This window comes from Grampus griseus (assembly GCF_964374135.1).
Source record: "Grampus griseus genome assembly, chromosome: 17".
Taxonomy (NCBI): Eukaryota; Metazoa; Chordata; class Mammalia; order Artiodactyla; family Delphinidae; genus Grampus; species Grampus griseus.
This window is the reverse complement of record NC_139011.1, coordinates 37,631,263-37,650,644: the sequence shown is the minus strand read 5'-3', so window position 1 is coordinate 37,650,644 and position 19,382 is coordinate 37,631,263. Positions and strand designations below refer to the sequence as shown.

At 34.7% G+C, this 19,382-nt stretch overlaps 1 protein-coding gene across 1 annotated transcript in view; it reads right to left on the bottom strand.

Annotated features, from left to right (window-relative positions):
• The window catches only part of STK3 (serine/threonine kinase 3), a 322,020-nt gene that overhangs the window by 196,923 nt on the left and 105,715 nt on the right, over positions 1 to 19,382 (bottom strand). The window lies entirely within an intron of this gene.

Below are 19,382 nucleotides of genomic sequence, written 5' to 3'. Positions count from 1 at the left end.
CCAATATTTATCCACACTGAAAGTTTCATCAGCTAGTTTTCCGAAAAACTTAAAGTTTTCAGTATTAATAGATAAATCTTTGAAATTTTCTGGTTTAAAAATTTCCCCCATTAAATTATAGTTGCAAAAATAACAATCTTTTTTTCAGATTAGCACTTGTAAGTATTTGAATCATAAAAGAAAAACACACAGTATTATATGAAGTTGATCAATGTAAAACTTCCTTTACAGTTATGGTAAAGTTTCAAATAATCTCACTTGTGTATAATTATGAAATTACTGTACTGGTCTACTGCTTACTTTGAAAGTGATTAATCAAAGTCAGAGAAAGCCAACCATCAACTGAAGTATGTTTCAAATTTCCTTCTCAGAGAAATGTCAAAAAAAGATGAATCAATTTTACTTTAATTAAAACCTCATTTAGAAATATGAAATAAATGTTTTCTATTTAATTCCAATTATATTTCAATTGTATCCAGCTTTCAAACTGCTTCTGCTACTTGATTACACGTGCCAAATTAATCTTTTCTTATGATTCACGTAAACAGACTTAAAATCAAAAGACTTGGATATTTGATTATCTATACAGTATTTTACATCATATTCCAAATCAAAGAGCCCATTAACAAAAAAATTAACTATAAACAAATTAGCCTCAGTTCATTAATGGCTATTTATCTCTTAAGCAATGCATTACCTAAGAATACTTAAATTTTATTCTTCACATTTTAGAAATCTTAATATTTTTCTTACATTCTCTACTATCTCATAAAAGCACAACAAATGTATTGGCCTAAATTTCTAACTCTGAATTGCTTTCCCAGAAGAGTTAGAAGTAACTCTTCCTGCTAGAACCAGGATACGTTTGTTATAGCAACCCAATCATAAAAGTACCCTAAAGTTCTGTGACCCAGCAAAGACTCCTTTAACACCAAATGACCATAATGCCAAACCCACAAAATACCCTTAGCTAAGTTTAAGATATGTGTATTTGGTTGGTTCAAATGCAGGAAGACTTGTCCTTTGTACATCCTAACATCCCTTGTTACATCTTTTCAAAGAATAAGAAGGTAGGGGAAACAGATTCATCTAAAATACTTCTGTTTTACTAATAAGCAGCAATCTTCCAAAAACTGAAAGTGGAAATTTTAGAACAAAAGACACCTTCTGTCACGTCCTCTTAGGGTACTTCACACAGACAGCCAGGGAATCAATGAATAAGTAAGGGGGTATAGAGCCTACAACGGCATCAAGCAACATGTTGCACAACTGACGGTAACACAGTACCAACTCCTTACAACACATGAGTCAAATGGACCTCCGGCTCCTCCCTTTCCTTCACTTACCTCCTTTCTCCTACACTGTTCTATTTAAGGCCTAGCTCTTCAAAGGCATCTGAAGGCAGGAAAGATTCAGGATGCCTTTCACATGAGAGAAGAAATAACTCACTGATGAAATGGAGAGATGTTCAGAGAAGGCTCAAGCTCCCAGCATCTTCCAACCATAAGCTCTTCCATCTATATCTTTAGAAGATAACTGTACTTATAAATAACTTTTCAACCTTTTTCAAGGGTTTCCTGTTGACAAATATATGAAAATTAGTACTTACTGCACTGTATAAAAAATGAATAGAAAAGGGAAAAAAGAAAGTACTGACTCATGATAAGAAGTAACGATCAAGAGGCAAATAGAAATCATTATACTTAATGTGAAACCCTTAGCCTCAATTAGAAGTTCACTCAATCTAAGCTGGTCAACACTGTGTTTAACATGAAAGAAACAGTCAATATTAAAGAACATGAACAGAATGCTAGAAATATATTATTGACAAGGCAAATGAAATTAGAGAATGTATAATAAAGTTCTCTGGGATGAGAATCTGTCAACTGTTTAACTTTCAGAAACATTACCTAGGAAATTAGAAGACAGCCTGTATGAGTATAAGGGTTAATTGCTTACATGGAGACTTTGCACCTAGAACTACTGTCTAAACCCATCTGAGGGAAAAAGACCACTGTCTGCTAGAAGCAAAGTAAAGACACAGCTAATTATAACTACATGCCAATGTAAATGCCATAAATTCAATAAATCGTCTATATGAAAAAGAAATCAACAATGTGGTTATTTGTATACATACAAAGATAGCGCAAATAAAATTATCTTTTGTATTATGTAAAACAAAATGCTTAAGGACCCACTGATAAACTTCTCTGAGATAAGTGTTGATAAATAGATATAAATTTTTTACTGCCTTGGGGAAGACATTTTCTACAGTATCAATTATTTGACACTATAATGAAACTATGGCTCAAAAATCTGTTTTACATAAACTCTCTCATCTACATGTCATTAAGCTAATTACCAGGACATCACCACTATCTCTTCCACTGGCTCTAGCAGATTCAGAAAAGAAAAAGAGTTTTGTGTTTTGTTTTGTTTTGTTGTACTCAAAGTTCAGCAAGAGTAAAGGCGTATAAAAGAAATCCTTATTCCCCCAAAAGTTTCAAAGCAATTGCTTCAGAAAAGAAGAAGGATGCTTTCTCTATTAGCCAAACAATATGATTTAAGAGTAAAGAGTGATTTAACTTTTCTCAAACAAAGTAGAAAGTTAGGTGGTAATAAGGTTAGTGATCAGAATTCTGGGAAACTGCCAAATTCTGGCACATTCTGATCATCAAGCTATTCCTACTGCAGGGAAGGGAGACAGTCTTGAAGAACTCTGATGCAGGTTTAAATTTTACATAAAGAGAAGCCATATAATTGCTATCAAATGCTTTAGAGCTCCAAGAAGCAGCTACCACACTTTGCTGTGTTTCCTTAAAAATATATTTATATACCCTATTGACTTTGGGTGGTATTTAGCTCCAAAAATACCAAAGTATCAAAAAGATAATTAATGTTTGGTCTTACATATTGTATGTGTGGCCTCTAAACTTTCTCATTGCCCAAACATTCAGCTTAAATTTTTCCAATTATCACAGGATCCCCTTTTCAATTTGGCTCAGTATATACTTAGGACCTACTTCATACAAGGATGAACACAACACTATCTTACATCTGGGTTAGGAGACCAGGATCTGGAGTTCACTGCCTAGGTTCTAATCCTGGTTCTTCCAATTATTAGTTACTTAGTCTCTATACCTTACTTTTGTCATCTATAAACTGTAGATAATAGTAATAACACCTACTTCACAGAACTGTTTGAGGATTAAATATTAGTACACGCAAAACTTGTAAAACATAACCAGAAAAAGAAATAAAGTACTGGCATATGCTACAACGTGGATAAAAAAACATTATGCCAAGTGAAAGAAGCAAGACACCAAAGACCACATATTGCATGATTCCTCGTATGAAATGTCCAGAATAGGTAAGTCCACAGAGATAGAATACAGACTGGTGGTTGCCGGGGTCTGGAGGGAATGAGTATAAAATGATTAACGACTACTGAGCTTTATTTTGCAGTGATGGAAGTACTTTAGAGCTAGGTAGAGGTGGTATTTACACAACACTGTGAAGGTACTAAATGCTGCTGAATTGTTCACTTTAGAATAGAGAATTTTATGTTACATGAATTCCTTCTCAATAAATTTAAATTAAATTTAAAAAGAAAGAAGTAATAAACTATTTATTGACTCCTTCAAAAAATATTCAGAACAATGGTAGGCATGTAGAAAAGGTTCAATAAATATATAAATTATTATCCATACCACAAAAACTAGTAAATACACAGGATAATATGTTATATTCCAAAAATTTTAATAATACACAAAAGCTTAGAGTTTCATGTTTACTTTTAAGTATTCATTTTATAATTTATTTCTTTTAAATTCATCATGAGATTATGTAATTCATCTACCAGGAACTCTTTTTCTCCAAAAAAAGATATTCATACAAAAAATACCCATGAAAAATAGCAACTAAAAAATTACTTTGTATATTTACTGTTCCATGTTATCCAAGTTATAAGAGTAATTTTGACATACAGTACTTATGTGTTTAACTACCTGGAAAAAAAAAAAAGTAGCTAAATTATTAAGAAAATACACACAAAATGGCAACCAAAGACCTATTTTGTAAATTTAACCACACAAATTATAACTATTATACTGTTATACTCAGATGTTAAAATAATGTAATTTGTAAAATACCACTAAAAGATTTACACATGTATTTACAAACTCAGTGGAAGGTTCAATTTGCAATGAATCAGAAAAATTCTTCACGATGGAAGACAAAATGGGAATCAAGAACTGGATCAGCCCAGGGAAAGCAAATAAAAAAGAACATAAAATCATAAGGCTCCATTTATGGCTATCAGAGATCACTAATTGATATTCCTGTTTTAGGGCAAAAAAGAAAGTATTCCATATTCCAAACTTGAAGCCTTTATCCTATAGCTTAGGGAAAATATGTCAATAAATGAAGAGATCACAGTCAGCTCCCAAACCATCAATTATAGCAGCCAAAAGACCAAGTCTGAAAATGCTTCACCTCAAATAAAAGGCTACTAGAAGAGACTAGGAGGCACTTTCTACTAATATCTCAAAAGAAAAACCATGAAATGCTCCAAAGGCAAGAGAATAGTTCATATTTTCCATTTCTCTGCCTCACATATTTGTTTTACTATTACAAGGCTTTTTGTTTTCTTTGTCATGCCTAATGTTTGTCTTATAAATTTCCATTAAATGTGTTACAAAAGGTTCCTGTTGAGAATGATAACTATATTTCAAATATACATTTAACAACAAAAAGAAATTATCATTAATAATTTTAATATGAAATTAAATTATTGAAATAAACTTTGAAATATTATATGTTGACATCAAGTCAAAGAATTGGGGCATGAAGCATGTAACCTTTACTGGATCAAAAGCAGAATTTAGGTTAAGCTTTTTAAAACAGCCAAATATTTAACAATGGAAGAAAAATACACATTATTGCTTTATGAATAAAAATACAAGGTTTGTGGGAAATAAAGCATTCTACTTTCTATATCACGCATCAACATTGTTAATAGCGTTACACTACATATGGTATGAGAAAAAACTTTACAACTATAAAGATTTTTTAAACGTTATCTTTTCCTCTGAAGATCTTTAATAACTTCCTGAAATTATTTAAATGTGATTCACACTAAACAGAGATGTACTTTTCCCACATCTCAGTTCCATTGAATAAAAATATGATGCATTCTGTATGCCCTCCAATCTGTATGTCTAATATCTAGAGAGTTGGGTTAGCTGTGGCAAACAGTATGGTTTTATTAAATTAAACACTGAATTATTTACCATATGAACTAGCAATTAAAAGCAAGAACTCAGATATTTGTACATCCCTGTTCAAGGTTCATGGTGGCATTATATACAATAAGCAGAAGGTGGAAACAAACCCAAGTAGCCATCAATGGATGAATAGATAAACAAAATGTTGCATATACACACAATGGAATACTATTCAGGCTTAAAAAAAGAATGAAATTTTGACACATGCTACAACATGGATGAACCTTGAAGATATGCCAAGTAAAAGAAGTCAGACACAAAAGGACAATATTACATGATTCCACTTATACGAGGTGCTTAGAACAGTCAAATTTATAGAAACAAAAAGAATGGTGGTTACTTAGGACTGGGGAGAGGGAGTAATGGAGAGCTACTGTTTAATGAGTACAGAGTTTCAGTTTGGGATGTTGAAAAAGTTCTAGGGGTGAATAGCAGTGATGGCTGCAGAACGATGTGAATGTATTTAATGCCACTTAAAAGTGGTTAAGATGGTAAATTTATGTTGTACATATTTGACCACAATAAAAAAAAAAGGAAAAATCTTTAAAATAAAGTTCTGGAAATGGATGGTGGTGATGGTTGTACAACAACGTAAAGGTACAAGCTGATCTTTGAACAACATGGGCTTGAACTGCACAGGTCCACTTATATGCAGATTTTTTCAATAACTACTATATGTGTCATTGACTTGTACACTTAAAAATGGTTAAAATGGTAAATTTTATGTTATGTATATTTTCCAACAATTGTTTTTTAAAAAGTTGGGTGAAGTCTTTCAGTAATTTCACTCTTAACTGATTATTTTTAGAGCAGGTCAGAATATAGTTGGCTAAGAGGTTTCTGAACACTTTGTAAGCAACTAAACCACCACTACAGCTAACCAGCGCTCCTAAACCAAGCACTGCCCAGCAAAAGCATTACTGCCCTTCAACCTACTGGCCCTAAGCCTGGCAACCATACAGAGTGCTTTATATTGCTACTGCAGCAGTAAGCGATGGGATCTTAAAATACAGCACTTGATGGTCAAAGCATGAGCATGTTATAAACAGAATATACTTTAAATCCATTTTCCCCAAGGCTAATGACCACACCCTCACCCTCAATCACATTCCCTTCCTCTTTGACCAGGGACTTGTGTTATTGTTTGTCATCTTTGGCCCCACTCCTTATATCTTTAATCCTCTCCCTGAGTCCTTCACCTCATTCTAAAGTCAGATTAAGTCCCCTCATCCTATTAAAATCTTTCCTCAACCCTGATGCCTTTAAACTACCTCCCGAACTTCTCTCCTCTTCTTGGTTGCCAAATACCTAAAATAGATTCTACTGGTGCTGCTGTCTACTCCCCTACTTCCCCTTCATTCCTTGATCCCTCAGGAATCGGCTTCTGCCCTACCACTCAATTAAATTACACTCCTGAAAGTGAACCATGACCTCCAATCTGATAATCTCTTCATACTACCCAATCTAAAGGCAAAAATGACAAACAGTGATAAAAAGTCATCAGTCACCTCCTTCTTAAAACTCTTCTCTCCCTTGCCTGAAACACCATGTCCTCCTAATTCTTCTCTTACTCTCTAGATTCTCTTTTACCTCCCTCCTCCAAACCCCCAAATATGGGTACTGTTATTCTGTCCTTCATCATTTTTTCCTTCTCAGAAGTTTTCTTCTTGAAATTTTGCAAAATATTTTATAAATGCAGAATACCGTCGGCACAGGGACACTAGAAGGACTCAGGTAGTTGGAGAACAACTACATTTATGTCAAAAGCTGATTAGCTGGCAAAAGAGGAATGCTTCCCTGCTGCACATGCATATACCAGTGTTCAAGGTTAAGAAAACCACATTTGTATTTTTTGGCAGGTAAAATACATTTTAAATGAAAAAAACATTTAGAATGTTTTCCTTTTTAAATGACTGTACCGCTAGAAGGAAGTATCTAACAATCTGCTCATTATTAATTGCATGTTTTCTGATATGGTTAATTATTTAGGCTTGATGCAATCATTCAGCTGGTTAAGACTACTTACTTGATACAAAGTTAAAGATAGGATGTGTAAGTTGCAATGTAAATATCAGTTTCTTAAGGCTCAAAAATAATTTCCTCTAAAAGAGTGTTTAAAAAATTTCATATAGAAATAAAAATGAAATCCATACAGAATTGATGTTATACCTTAATTTAAAAGTTGTCAGAATATTTATAGTCTTTAAAAGTATAATTTATGATAATTAGTAGATAATAATTTATTAGTATTAAGTATTAAAACCAAGACATTTTTACACACTTTAGGACTGTTGACTAGCAATGACTCCGTTTTGTAAAATTTTTTTTTATTGAATGAAAGATTCTTTAAATTCTATAATGCTTTCACAAGCTTCACACACATGATTTCACATAATCCCATAATAACCCTTTTTCCCCTTACCCCTATAAGCAATGGCTTCTTTAAGTTGTTCCCTTTTGCCTTAAAAAAGGATGCTACTCATTTTAAAGCTCTATCATAGAAGTAGAATATATAAAATTATTTCATTTAAGCAATTTTCTAAACATGTTAGGGCTCAAAACACTTAAGAATATGGGGAAGCTCCCAAGATACAGTGCTAAATGAAAAACGAAAATTACAACACAATCTCATGATTCCAATTCTGGTTAGAAACAGCACGTTCTCATGGTCATGATACATATGCAGAGCAAACAGGAATACCATATACCAAATGCTAACTGTGACTCTGTAGGCAGAACAAGTGCAAGTGATTTTTATTTTCTTGTTTATATTTTGCTTTCTTTCTTTCCTCCTTCCTTCCTTTCCACAATAAACATGCATTACATTTGTAGCTGGGCTTCCTGGAAGAATAAACTCTACATTCTATTCAATTTTCTGCCTTATATTTTGACAGTGGAAAAAAGACCATCTCCCAAAGTTGTACAGAATGGTTTTAAGCATTTTCAGTGTTCTCATGCACGTGATCCATCAACAAACCCTGTTAATCTACTTTTAAAAATATACCAGAAACCAACTACTTCTCACTATCTTCACTGCTTTTAACATCCTCATCCAATCATCTCCTGCATGGTTCATACAAGTCTCCTAAACTAGTTTATGTGATTCCACCCTTGTAACTCTCCAGGCTATTCATTCTCATGTCACTCCTCTACTCAGAAATCCTCAGTGACTTCTCACCTATTCAGAATAAAAGCCTAAGTATTTACTATAACCTTCAAGTCTCTATGATCCTCACCTGGAGTTACCACACTCCCACTTCAGGACCACTGAACTTGCAGTTAGTTGCCTCTACCTGGTATATTCCATACACAGATATCTTCATTTTCTTTAAGTTTTTATTCAAGTGTCATCTCCTCAGTGAGGCCTTCACTAGCAATCCAGTACTGTACGTCAACCACTCCACTCCGTCGCTGAAATTTCCTATCTCACTTCACTTCCCTGCATTATTTTTTCTACTGCAGGACTTATTACTAACATACTATATGTTGTATTTACTTCTCTTCTTTATTATCTCTCTCCCTCATTAGAATACAAAAGCAATAAAGGGAATTTTTCATCCTTTTTTTTTTTTGCTGCTGCATCCTCAGCACCTAGAACAGTCCCTAACACATAGTAGGTGCTCAGTAAATATCTGCTAAATGAATGAATAAATGCATTCCTTTGTAAAGCCAAAGCTTCTAGGTCACGGTAATAGTTGACTCACCTAATGTCATGAAATGACTGCAACTCATTTATTCATCTTCTGAAAATCAGTATCTAAAATGACGTTACAGAGGGCTAAGAGGTGAAGAACAGCTATGGTAAACAATAATGTAGCCATATTTTCTCAAGCCTAGAAAGCAGCATCCAGGATCTTCTCTTCAAAATTCAGCAATAAAATTATGACCTGATTTGTTATATCAAAGGTTCTCTGGGAGATCACATTGCTGTTATTGTTGATACTAAAAAGTAAGCATTATTGGCTAAAACCACACAGTTACTCTTCTAAGTTTTCCACTAGCATATTCAATTCCACTCTATAAGGCTGGATATAAAACTTTCCTTATATATAAACAAAAAACAAGCTGAATATCATACTTCTCTGCACCTGAGTATCTGTTATCTAAAAGATCTTGGGATATTTTATAAACATCAATCAATGCAGTGCAAAGAAAGCTAAGGCGGAATAGGCAATTAGATACTGTGAAAAACTGGAGGCAATCAGAAGAAATACAGTCCATGGTGGCAGTGACACAAGCTAAGCAGGAGGTATGGATAATCTGGGTAAGTGCCATGGAAAAATAAATATCATGATTGGACTGGAGGCAAATGGAAACAGTTCAAATTGGCTTCGTACAGTACTCTGTGGAACATATGACGTCCATATGTCCATTACCAACAAACTGAAACATGGAAAATAACAAAAGCCAATGCTGTGATGGCTATAAGAACACACCCAATGCCAGTCTCTACCACACCACAGCAGCATAACTTACTACAGCTGCCAGGTAAGCTGGCTAAGAAATCAGAAGCAATAAGAAAAGAAAAGGGGAAAGACCTAACTATAAACCGTTCTCTTTCTGTACAGAAGAAAAAGCCGGGATCTACACTAGAAAGTAAAATGTGGCCAAAGTCAAGGCTGAAAGTAAAGTGCATTTTTTTTTCTGTAGAGTTCCCAAAAGTATAAAATACTTTAGAATTAAAGAGGTCAGCATTTTATCCAAAACTACAAATGACTTAAGATTCAAAGAACTAAATAAAATAAGAATGTGATAGGATGGAATAATATCCAAGAAAAAAAAAGTGTAAACGTGACCTTTCAAATTCGAAACACACAATAGAGAACTAAAACAAACTGACCAAAAGATGTGCTAGGAATCCATTATGTTGTATGTCAGTGCTAACAAGCCTACCAAATTTTCTTTCCATATTCTCTACCCTCCAAAGTGATTCATCTTCAAGATAAAATCATCGTTGATATGAAAGAAGTAGCGCTTAGGCAAATATCATGAAGACCAATATATGCAGCAAAGCCAAAACTATAAAAAAAACTTACAAAAAGTAAACTAACATCTTAGAGCCTATCTGGTAGTCCTGACCTTTTCAACCAATCAAAACCAGATAGTCCCAGCCAGGTGAACTGCATAAAAATAAAGTCGGCCCTAATTCAGAAATATATTGGTTGTCACTCACTGAAACTATATAGTAATAAAATCCAGCAGTTAAAAATACATAACTATTTTATAGTATCAATAAATATCAATGTCATTCCTGTTTCAACCTGACTTCCCATTCTACCCTCAAACCCCCAAACTTGAAACCAAGTACAATTTCTTGAGTAGCTGGAGTGTGGTTAAGGAAAGGAAGCTATGCTTGTTTGTAAGGAATCTGCCATTTCCTCCCTGCCAAAACACTTGTTTAAAAAGTCATGTAATATTTCTATTAAATTGTAAATGCAGCCGACAAGGAAATGGCCTACTGCAGTGTATTACCTTTGTGGCAGTGCCAACAGGCCTACAGCAAAATAGTGCACATGATAATTTCAACATGCATTCCCAAGTAACAAAATTGTGCTTTACATAAATACCACAGAACCTGAGCAAGATCCAGAAAAAGCAATGAAAATTTGCCCAAGCTTTCATGCTTGCCTATATCAATTGTATGTCATAACTAAAGCAAAATAGAAAAGCATCTACATATGTCCAAGAAGCTTGTGAAGTTAGATCATATAACCCTGGGAAAACTATTGCAACTTAAATCTGTGTATTTCTTGTTAACCACTGTAACAACTCACTAATAAAAATTAAGAAAAACTGTGGGTATCAAATGAACCAAAATGTACTAACTACGTACAAGTCCTTAAAGACTATAATGCAACTTATTAACAGGAACATATGTTCAGTGTAAGCCACAATTGTTATGTTAAATTACTTCTTCCTTTGATATCACTCATTTGATTACAGAATTTAAGAGATCCACAAACCTTCCAATTAAAATGGTGACCTTCAGTTTATAAGTCACTTACTGCAATGCTTATAAATTCACCTCTGATCATTTATCCCTTACCTTTCATTACATAGCACAACTACATGTAATTATGCTATTTAAATGATCCCAGATGTAATGAAGATGATTCTATTTATGTAAAAGTTATACTGAAAACCAAGTTAAGATAAACAAATAATCTGTAATTAATATAGTCCTCTAGGACAGCTGAAAATTCTACTCTGCAAGAATTTAACTAAAATACATAGTTTTTGTTTAAGTCAGATGTGTCTGACTTACAAGTGTCTGAGTATCTTCATTTTTAAAAATATGTCTGATCAGCCATGATTTCAAAAGTCAAGTTTGCTACAGACAGCATTTCCTCCAAAAATATCATGAATTAAGTGTTGTACACTTGAAATTACAGAGTCAACACCTGCCCTCAGATACCTCCCAAACTCCTAACACAAACACACCTAGATATTTATGTCTTCTAAAATAAATGTTAGCCTAAACAGTTTCTATGACTGGTTTAAAAACAAAACACAACAAAACTTACTATGATCAATATAGTAAGTCTATACAATTGCTTTTAAGACCCTCAACAGGGTTAATGATTATATCCCCATTAGCAAACCAAAGCTGCTGTCCAGAGGCCAACATTAAGTCTTTCTGATCTCCAGGATCTAAAGTGCCCCCAAAAAATAATAAATAAATAAAATAATAAATAAATAAATATATCTGTATGTATGTATGAATTAAATCAATTTAAAACTGATATTTTATAGAGACACAGATGTAGAGAACAAATGTATGGACACCAAGTGGGGGAAGTGGGGTGGTGGTGTGATGAATTGGGAGATTGGGACTGACATATATACACTAATATGTATGAAATAGATAACTAATAAGAACCTGCTGTATAAAAAAATAAAAAATAAATAAAAATTAAATTTTAAATAAATAAACTGCACTTAGTAAAAGTTTGAAAGTCAAGCCATGAGCAAGGATAGGGCTTTCAAGTTGTATTTAATTAGCATTTACTTTCATTTTTCAGTTTATTTCACTCTTATTCTAACCTACAAGTACAACATTATTATTGTATGAAAGAAGAATCTGAGCTTGCTAGATTTCAATATTACCACCACAAAGTGTCTTTGAGATAAGAAAGGTAATTGAGCACATATTCAACAAAAACATTTATTGGATGCTCTTATGTAAGTCACTCCACTAGGTTCAATTAGACACACAAAAATGAAACACACTTGCATTTAAAACTTAGATCTAATAGAGGAAATAAGACAACATAATCATTACTATAATACAAAGTAAGTTTTAAAAAAAATAAAAGCCATAAGACAGAGAAAAGGTGAGAATTCAGAGGAAAAAAAGACTTTTTTAAATCAGTGGAATGAGGAAATTCAGACAGTAATTAGACATACCTAAAACTAACCTTTCCAGAAGTAAAAGAGTATTAGGGGTTTGGGGGGAAATCATAGAGGCCATATGCATATATAGTTACTGGTTCCAGATTAAAACACAGAACAGTGACATGCTATAATAAAGTAAATACTAAACAAAACCATATCCTAAATACACAATATAATAAGAAACTCTCTTGAGGGTCACCAATATTATTACTGAGAGCCATAGTTCTCAATCTTTGGGGGTCAAGAAACTCTTATTTTCATTGATGAAAACTGTGAACTCTCTCACCAACAAAATGCACATCTACACACAAACCAATATTTAACTGAAATTTTGGGGGTCCAATGACTCTGAATTCTCTGCTCCAGAAAAAACTCTTTCTACTCTCTTGTGAATCACAGTTTCCATTACTGAGCAAGTATACAGTGAAAATGAAGTAGAAAACACCTGTATATCACAGTCTGACCTGAGGTTAGAAAAGAGAGTCTACATGTCTCTGTGTCCTCATGGGCTCATTATTTCCATACTGTATCCAGTAGAGGCTGCAGAAGTCATCTCAGCAGCCATAAGTAAGGGCTTTAAAGCTTTCAGCAACCTCCCGCAGCTGGCAATAAGCTCCCTTGGGTACTGCATAAGGTCCCAATACCGCCAAACCTACTCAATAACCCAAAACAAAATAAGGTGATGATGAAGCAACTGCCTGATCCTTTCCATAGCCAAAAGCTCCCTAAGTGGATTGACATGTACACACTGCTATATTTAAAAGGGATAACCAACAAGGACCTACTGTATAACACAGGGAACTCTGCTCAATGTTATGTGGCAGCCTGGATGGGAGGGGAGTCTGGGGAAGAATGGATACATGTATACCTATGGCTGAGCCGCTTTGCTGTGCACCTGAAACTATCACAACACTGTTAATCAGCTATACTCCAATATAAAATGAAAAGTTAAAAAAAAAAAAAGCTACTCTCCACAAGAACTTGAACTATTTTAATATCTCAATTTGAGACTTGAAAACTTAATAATGCTACCTAATATTTCTAAAGTATTTACTATTTTACATGTATTGCTCACTTACATTGTCTTATATGATCTTCACAACAATTCAGTGAACTGGAAAATTAATTGAGAGTCCACTATAACTAACTGACAGATAACAGAACTGATTCAGGACTCACAAGTCTCAAATGCCAGGTCACACCACCATCATGTGGCAACAAGGAAAGCATTATGGCATTGGAAGAAATCAGATTTCCAAAGATACAGTGATTCTTCCTCTTCAGATGCAAGTTACAAACCAATACTTGGTCACGAAATCAACTGAATGGATTTGGACCACATTTTTTTCTTTTTTTAATGAAAAGATGAAATACAGTAGAAGAAGAGAAGACTGTGATCGAACAGAAATCAGAGTGGATCACAAACAGTGATTCATAGTATGAAATATATTTCACATGTGACCCATTATGAACATGCATAGGCAAGTACTGTTTTATGTATATTTTGTTTCAACTGTGTGCACACACATACATGCACACATGTGCATAACAGGCCACAATGTGAACTATATTTCATACTATGGATCACAGTCAAAAAATTATGAAATGGAGTGCAAGCAAGAACTACAATCCTGCAGCCTGTGGAACAAGAACCACATTCACAGAAAGACAGACAAGAAGAAAAGGCAGAGGGCTATGTACCAGATGAAGGAACAAGATAAAACCCCAGAAAAACAACTAAATGAAGTGGAGATAGGCAACCTTCAGGAAAAAATTCAGGAAAATGATAATGAAGATGATCCAGGACCTTGGAAAAAGAATGGAGGCAAAGATCGAGAAGATGCAAGAAATGTTTAACAAAGATGTAGAAGAATTAAAGAACAAACAAACAAACAGAGAAAAACAATACAATAACTGAAATGAAAACTACACTAGAAGGAACAAACAGCAGAATAACTGAGCCAGAAGAACGGATAAGTGACCTGGAAGACAGAATGGTAGAATTCACTGCTGTGGAACAGAATAAAGAAAAAATAATGAAAAGAAATGAAGACAGCCTAAGAGACCTCTGGGACAACGTTAAACACAACAACATTCGCATTATAGGGGTCCCAGAAGGAGAAGAGAGAAATGACCCGAGAAAATATTTGAAGAGATTATAGTCGAAAACTTCCCTAACATGGGAAAGGAAATAGTTACCCAAGGCCAGGAAGTGCAGAGAGTCCCATACAGGATAAACCCAAGGAGAAACATGTCAAGACGCACAGTAACCAAACTAGCAAAAAATAAAGACAAAGAAAAATTACTGAAAGCAGCAAGGGAAAAAGGACAAATACAATACAAGGGAACTCCCATAAGGTTAACAGCTGATTTCTCAGCAGAAACTCTACAAGCCAGAAGGGAGTAGCATGATATACTTAAAATGATGAAAGGGAAGAACCTACAATCAAGATTACTCTACGCAGCAAGGATCTCATTCAGATTCGATGGAGAAATCAAAAACTTTACAGACAACCAAAAGCTAAGAGAATTCAGCACTACCAAACCAGCTCTACAACAAACACTAAAAGAACTTCTCTAAGTGGGAAACACAAGAGAAGAAAAGGACCTACAAAAACAAACCCAAAACAACTAAGAAAATAGTAATACGAACATACCTGTTGATATTACCTTAAACGTGAATGGACTAAATGCTCCAACCAAAAGACACAGGCTCGCTGAATGGATACAAACAACAAGACCCATATACAGGCTGTATACAAGAGACCCAGTTCAGACCTAGGGACACATACAGACTGAAAGTGAGGGGATGGAAAAAGATATTCCATGTAAATGGAAATCAAAAGAAAGCTAGAGTAGCAATACTCATATCAGAAAAAATAGACTTTAAAATAAAGAATATTACAAGAGACAAGGAAGGATACTACATAATGATCAAGGGATGAATCCAAGAAGAAGATATAACAATTATAAATATATATGCACCCAACATAGGAGCACCTCAATACCTAAGGCAAATGCTAACAGCCATAAAAGGGGAAATCGACAGTAACACAATCATAGTAGGGGACTTTAACACCCCACTTTCAACAATGGAGAGATCATCCAAAATGAAACTAAATAAGGAAACACACGCTTTAAATGATACATTAAACAAGACTGATATTTATAGGACATTCCACCCCAAACCAGCAGATTACACTTTCTTCTCAAGCGCACACAGAACATTCTCCAGGATAGATCACGTCTTGGGTCACAAATCAAGCCTCAGTAAATTTAAGAAAATTGAAATCATGTCAAGCATCTTTTCTGACCACAATGCAGTGAGATTAGAAATCAATTACGGGAAAAAAACGTAAAAAACACAGAGACGTGGAGGTTAAACAATACATTACTAAATAACCAAGAATTACTTAAGAAAACAAAGAGGAAATCAAAAAATACCTAGAGACAAATGACAATGAAAACATGATGCTCCAAAACCTACGGGATGCAGCAAAAGCAGTTCTAAGAGGCAAGTTTATAGCTATACAAGCCTACCTCAAGAAACAAGAAAAATCTCAAATAAACAATATAACCTTACACCTAAAGGAACTAGAGAAAGAAGAACAAACAAAACTCAAAGTTAGCAGAAGGAAAGAAAACATAAAGATCAGAACAGAAATAAATGAAATAGAAACAAAGAAAACAATAGCAAGGATCAATAAAACTAAAAGCTGGTTCTTTGAGAAGATAAACAAAATTGAAAAACCATTAGCCAGACTCATCAGGAAAAACAGGGAGAGGACTCAAATCAATAAAATGAGAAATGAAAAAGGAGAAGTTATAACAGACACCGCAGAAATACAAAGCATCCAAAGAGACTACTACAAGCAACTCTATGCCAATAAAATGGACAACCTGGAAGAAATGGACAAATTCTTACAAAGGTATAACCTTCCAAGAATGAACCAGGAAGAAATAAAAAATATGAACAGACCAATCATAAGTAATGAAATTGAAACTGTGATTAGAAATCTTCCAACAGACAAAAGCCCAGGACCAGATGGCTTCACAGGTGAATTCTAACAAACATTTAGAGAAGAGCTAATACCCATCCTTCTCAAACTCTTCCAAAAAATTTCGGAGGAAGGAACACTCCCAAACTCATTCTATGAGACCACCATCACCCTGATACCAAAACCAGACAAAGATACTACAAAAAAAGAAAATTAAAGACCAATATCACTGATGAATATAGATGCAAAAATGCTCAACAAAATATTAGCAAACAAAAAACAACAACACACTAAAAGGATCATACACCATGATCAAGTGGGATTTATCCCAGGGATGCAAGGATTCTTCAGTATATGCAAATCAATCAATGTGATACACCATATTAGCACGTTGAAGAATAAAAACCATATGATCATCTCAATAGATGCAGAAAAAGCTTTTGACAAAATTCAACACCCATTTATGACAAAAGCTCTCCAGAAAGTGGGCATAGAGGGAAGCTACCTCAACATAATAAAGGCCATATACGACAAACCCACAGCAAACACCATTCTCAATGGTGAAAAACTAAAAGCATTTCCTCTAAGATCAGGAACAAGACAAGGATGTCCACTCTCACCACTATTATACAACATAGTTTTGGAAGTCCTAGCCACGGCAATCAGAGAAGAAAAAGAAATAAAAGGAATATAAATTGGAAAAGAAGAATTAAAACTGTCACTGTTTGCAGATGACATGATACTATACATAGAGAATCCTAAAGATGCTACCAGAAAACTACTAAAGCTAATCAATGAATTTGGTAAAGCTGCAGGATACAAAATTAATTCACAGAAATCTCTTGCATTCCTATGCACTAATGATGAAAAATCTGAAAGAGAAATTAAGGAAACACTCCCATTTACCACTGCAACAAAAAGAATAAAATACCTAGGAATAAACCTACCTAGGGAGACAAAAGACCTGTATGCAGAAAACTATAAGACACTGATGAAAGAAATTAAACATGATACCAACGGATGGAGAGTTATACCATGTTCTTGGATTGGAAGAATCAATATGTGAAAATGACTATACTACCCAAAGCAATCTACTGATTCAATGCAATCCCTATCAAATTACCAATGGCCTTTTTTATGGAACTAGAACAAAAAATCTTAAAATCTGGGGCTTTTCTGGTGGCGCAGTGGTTGAGAGTCCGCCTGCCAATGCAGGGGACATGGGTTCATGCCCCAGTCTGGGAAGATCCCACATGCCGCGGAGCAGCTAGGCCCGTGAGCCATGGCCGCTGAGCCTTGCGTCCAGAGCCTGTGCTCTGCAACGGGAGAGGCCATAACAGTGAGAGGCCCACGTACTGCAAAAAAAAAAAATCTTAAAATCTGTATGGAGACACAAAAGACCCCGAATAGCCAAAGCAGTCTTGAGGGAAAATAACGGAGCTGGAGGAATCAGACTCCCTGACTTCAGACTATACTACAAAGCTACAGTAGTCAAGATAATATGGCACTGGGATAAAAAAAGAACTATAGATCAATGGAACAAGATAGGAAGCCCAGAGATAAAGCCACCCACCTATGGATACCTAATCTATGACAAAGGAGACAAGGATATACAATGGAGCAAAGACAGTCTCTTCAATAAATGGTGCTGGGAAAACTGGACAGCTACATGTAAAAGAATGAAATTAGAACACTCCCTAACACCGTACACAAAAACAAACTCAAAATGGATTAGAGACCTAAATGTAAGGCCATACACTGTAAAACTCTTAGAGGAAAACATAGGAAGAAAACTCTTTGACATAAATCACAGCAAGGTCTTTTTTGATCCACCTCCTAGAGTAATGGAAATAAAAACAAAAATAAACAAATGAGACCTAATGAAACTTCAAACCTCTTGCATAGCAAAGGAATCCATAAAGAAGACGAAAAGACAACCCTCAGAATGGGAGAAAATATTTGCAAACGAATCAATGGACAAACGATTAATCCCCAAAATATATAAACAGCTCATGCAGCTGAATATTAAAAAAAACAAACAACCCAGTCCAAAACTGGGCAGAAGACCTAAATAGACATTTCTCCAAAGAAGACATACAGATGGCCAAGAAGCACATGAAAAGCTGCTCAACATTACTAATTATTAGAGAAATGCAAATCAAAACTACAATGAGGTAGCACCTCACACCAGTTAGAAAGGGCATCATCAGAAAATCTACAAACAACAAATGCTGGAGAGGGTGTGGAGAAAAGGGAACCCTCTTGCACTGTTGGTGGGAATGTAAATTGATACAACCACGATGGAGAACAGTATGGAGGTTCCTTAAAAAACTAAAAATAGAAGTACCATATGACCCAGCAATTCCACTACTGGGCATATACCCAGAGAAAACCATAATTCAAAAAGACACATGCACCCCAATGTTCACTGCAGCACTATTTACAACAGCCAGGTCATGGAAGCAACCTAAATGCCCATCGATAGATGAATGGATAAAGAAGATGTGGTACATATATACAATGGAATATTACTCAGCCATAAAAAAGAATGAAATTGGGTCATTTGTAGAGACGTGGATGAATCTAGAGACTGTCATACAGAGTGAAGTAAGTCAGAAAGAGAAAAACAAATATCATATATTAACGCATATACGTGGAACCTAGAAAAATGGTACAGATGAACCAGTTTGCAGGGCAGAAATTG